Consider the following 4681-nt stretch of genomic DNA (forward strand, 5'->3'; position numbering starts at 1 on the left):
AACTACTTCTGTACCTGGGGGAATTAACTACTTCTGTACCTGGTGGGAATTAACTACTTCTGTACCTGGTGGGAATTAACTACTTCTGTACCTGGTGGGAATTAACTACTTCTGTACCAGGTGGGAATTAACAACGTCTGTACCTGGTGGGAATCAACTACTTCTGTACCTGGTGGGAATCAACTACTTCTGTACCTGGTGGGAATTAACTACTTCTGTACCAGGTGGGAATTAACAACGTCTGTACCTGGTGGGAATCAACTACTTCTGTACCTGGTGGGAATGAACTACTTCTGTACCTGGTGGGAATTAACTACTTCTGTACCTGGTGGGAATTAACTACTTCTGTACCTGGTGGGAATTAACTACTTCTGTACCTGGTGGGAATTAACTACTTCTGTACCTGGTGAGAATTAACTACTTCTGTACCTGGTGGGAATTAACTACTTCTGTACCTGGTGGGAATTAACTACTTCTGTACCTGGTGGGAATTAACTACTTCTGTACCTGGTGGGAATTAACTACTTCTGTACCTGGTGGGAATTAACTACTTCTGTACCTGGTGGGAATTAACTACTTCTGTACCTGGTGGGAATTAACTACTTCTGTACCTGGTGGGAATTAACTACTTCTGTACCTGGTGGGAATTAACTACTTCTGTACCTGGTGGGAATTAACTACTTCTGTGCCTGGTGGGAATTAACTACTTCTGTACCAGGTGGGAATTAACTACTTCTGTGCCTGGTGGGAATTAACTACTTCTGTACCAGGTGGGAATTAACTACTTCTGTACCTGGTGGGAATTAACTACTTCTGTACCTGGTGGGAATCAACTACTTCTGTACCTGGTGGGAATTAACTACTTCTGTACCTGGTGGGAATTAACTACTTCTGTACCTGGTGGGAATTAACTACTTCTGTACCTGGTGGGAATGAACTACTTCTGTACCTGGTGGGAATTAACTACTTCTGTACCTGGTGGGAATTAACTACTTCTGTACCAGGTGGGAATGAACTACTTCTGTACCTGGTGGGAATTAACTACTTCTGTACCTGGTGGGAATTAACTACTTCTGTACCTGGTGGGAATTAACTACTTCTGTACCTGGTGGGAATTAACTACTTCTGTACCTGGTGGGAATTAACTACTTCTGTACCTGGTGGGAATTAACTACTTCTGTGCCTGGTGGGAATTAACTACTTCTGTACCAGGTGGGAATTAACTACTTCTGTGCCTGGTGGGAATTAACTACTTCTGTACCAGGTGGGAATTAACTACTTCTGTACCTGGTGGGAATTAACTACTGTACCTGTACCTGGTGGGAATTAACTACTTCTGTACCTGGTGGGAATTAACTACTTCTGTACCTGGTGGGAATTAACTACTTCTGTACCTGGTGGGAATTAACTACTTCTGTACCTGGTGGGAATGAACTACTTCTGTACCTGGTGGGAATTAACTACTTCTGTACCTGGTGGGAATGAACTACTTCTGTACCTGGTGGGAATTAACTACTTCTGTACCTGGTGGGAATTAACTACTTCTGTACCTGGTGGGAATTAACTACTTCTGTAACTGGTGGGAATTAACTACTTCTGTACCTGGTGGGAATTAACTACTTCTGTACCTGGTGGGAATTAACTACTTCTGTACCTGGTGGGAATGAACTACTTCTGTACCTGGTGGGAATTAACTACTTCTGTACCTGGTGGGAATTAACTACTTCTGTACCTGGTGGGAATTAACTACTTCTGTACCTGGTGGGAATTAACTACTTCTGTACCTGGTGGGAATTAACTACTTCTGTACCTGGTGGGAATTAACTACTTCTGTACCTGGTGGGAATTAACTACTTCTGTACCTGGTGGGAATTAACTACTTCTGTACCTGGTGGGAATTAACTACTTCTGTACCTGGTGGGAATTAACTACTTCTGTACCTGGTGGGAATTAACTACTTCTGTACCAGGTGGGAATTAACTACTTCTGTACCTGGTGGGAATTAACTACTTCTGTACCTGGTGGGAATTAACTACTTCTGTACCTGGTGGGAATTAACTACTTCTGTACCTGGTGGGAATTAACTACTTCTGTACCTGGTGGGAATTAACTACTTCTGTACCTGGTGGGAATTAACTACTTCTGTACCTGGTGGGAATTAACTACTTCTGTACCTGGTGGGAATTAACTACTTCTGTGCCTGGTGGGAATTAACTACTTCTGTACCAGGTGGGAATTAACTACTTCTGTACCTGGTGGGAATTAACTACTTCTGTACCTGGTGGGAATTAACTACTTCTGTACCTGGTGGGAATTAACTACTTCTGTACCTGGTGGGAATTAACTACTTCTGTACCTGGTGGGAATTAACTACTTCTGTACCTGGTGGGAATTAACTACTTCTGTACCTGGTGGGAATTAACTACTTCTGTACCTGGTGGGAATTAACTTCTGTACCTACTTCTGTACCTGGTGGGAATTAACTACTTCTGTACCTGGTGGGAATTAACTACTTCTGTACCTGGTGGGAATTAACTACTTCTGTACCTGGTGGGAATTAACTACTTCTGTACCTGGTGGGAATTAACTACTTCTGTACCTGGTGGGAATTAACTACTTCTGTACCTGGTGGGAATGAACTACTTCTGTACCTGGTGGGAATTAACTACTTCTGTACCTGGTGGGAATTAACTACTTCTGTACCTGGTGGGAATTAACTACTTCTGTACCTGGTGGGAATTAACTACTTCTGTACCTGGTGGGAATTAACTACTTCTGTACCTGGTGGGAATTAACTACTTCTGTACCTGGTGGGAATTAACTACTTCTGTACCTGGTGGGAATTAACTACTTCTGTACCTGGTGGGAATTAACTACTTCTGTACCTGGTGGGAATTAACTACTTCTGTACCTGGTGGGAATTAACTACTTCTGTACCTGGTGGGAATTAACTACTTCTGTACCTGGCAGAATGAACAACGTCTGTACCTGGTGGGAATTAACTACTTCTGTACCTGGCAGAATGAACAACGTCTGTACCTGGTGGGAATTAACTATTTCTGTACCTGGTGGGAATTAACTACTTCTGTACCTGGTGGGAATTAACTACTTCTGTAACTGGTGGGAATTAACTACTTCTGTACCTGGTCGGAATTAACTACTTCTGTACCTGGTGGGAATTAACTACTTCTGTACCTGGCAGAATGAACAACGTCTGTACCTGGTGGGAATTAACTACTTCTGTACCTGGTGGGAATTAACTACTTCTGTACCTGGGGGAATTAACTACTTCTGTACCTGGCAGAATGAACAACTTCTGTACCTCAGAATGAACAACTTCTGTACCTGGCAGAATTAACTACTTCTGTACCTGATGGGAATTAACTACTTCTGTACCTGGTGGGAATGAAGGTTCTGGAATGTGGGAGCAGAGCAGTAGGTATTCTTCAGTTCAGCCTGACTATTGGTTTGGTTTTTGTAGTCAACAGGAAGTCCACTGTGCTGTGGTGGGGCCTCATTCATGTTGCCTGCTGAAAAACGTTGACTGTTTCCCCCACTAACCCCTCCCCCTGGCTGGCTGCTCTGCAAGACACATACACACACACACACGCACACACGCACACACACACACACACATCTTCTTCTTCTTGTCTTTGTGTCGTGTGTGTACATTCTTTCCCCTCTCCCCTGAGCATTCAGAGAGTTGAATTAATAGAAACAACAAGAAGTGACTTGGGAACACACAGCTTCCCTCTCTCTCTGTTTAGTTGAGTCAGTTTACTGGGAATCACTAGGAATCTCTGTGAATTAGTGTGAATCTATTTTCAGTCACTAACAGTTTCCTGTTCAAGAAGCAGAAGAGTCGTTTGTGGTTCAAACTGCATAGGACTAACTGATTAAGATAAACCAAAACTGATTAAATGTTGCTTTTTGCTGACTGAAAGTGTATTCTGACAGGCATAATTCATGTTTTTAGCTCATTGGAAAATAAAACATGTGGAAAGTTTAGTGAACCTCACGTCATTTCCTGAGGAAGTAGCAGTCATCAGACCACTTCTGACGCGGCTCTTTACCTCGTGCTGGGTTTCTGTTCAGCATACTAGTTACTGGGGGTAGAGGAGTAGAGGTGGGGGTAGGAGGTGCTGTTCTACTGGGGGGTGATGTGATGTGATGTGCTTCTACACCTGCATTGGGTTTCTGTTCAGCATACTAGTTACTGGGGTAGAGGAGTACAGGTGGGGGTAGGAGGTGCTGTTCTACTGGGGATAGATGTGATGTGATGTGCTTCTACACCTGTTTGGGGTTTTAGGTTGGGTTTCTGTTCAGCATACTAGTTACTGGGGGTAGATACTAGTTACTGGGGGTAGATACTAGTTACTGGGGGGTGATACTAGTTACTGGGGGTAGATGTGATGTGATGTGCTTCTACACCTGCATTGCTTGCTGTTTGGGGTTTTAGGCTGGGTTTCTGTTCAGCATACTAGTTACTGGGGGTAGATACTAGTTACTGGGGGGTGATGTGATGTGCTTCTACACCTGCATTGCTTGCTGTTTGGGGTTTTAGGCTGGGTTTCTGTTCAGCATACTAGTTACTGTAGGTAGATACTAGTTACTGGGGGTAGATACTAGTTACTGGGGGTAGATACTAGTTACTGGGGGTAGATACTAGTTACTGGGGGTA

The 4681-nt window shown here is 43.6% G+C and overlaps 1 long non-coding RNA gene across 2 annotated transcripts; it reads right to left on the reverse strand.

Moving 5' to 3' along the window:
• Window positions 1-837: 837 nt before the first annotated feature.
• Window positions 838-2946, reverse strand: LOC127907126 (uncharacterized). 2 transcript variants are annotated; one of them, XR_008063299.1, is made up of 3 exons: window positions 1655-1696; window positions 1421-1446; window positions 838-949 (listed from the first exon to the last, which is right to left on the reverse strand). It is a non-coding gene; the product is annotated as an uncharacterized LOC127907126 (long non-coding RNA). The 2 variants fall into 2 exon arrangements; XR_008063298.1 differs by lacking the exon at window positions 838-949 and adding an exon at window positions 2626-2946 and having other exon boundaries at window positions 1335-1446; window positions 1655-1680.
• Window positions 2947-4681: the final 1735 nt, after the last annotated feature.

This window comes from Oncorhynchus keta, chromosome 14 (assembly GCF_023373465.1).
Source record: "Oncorhynchus keta strain PuntledgeMale-10-30-2019 chromosome 14, Oket_V2, whole genome shotgun sequence".
NCBI classification, from domain to species: domain Eukaryota; kingdom Metazoa; phylum Chordata; class Actinopteri; order Salmoniformes; family Salmonidae; genus Oncorhynchus; species Oncorhynchus keta.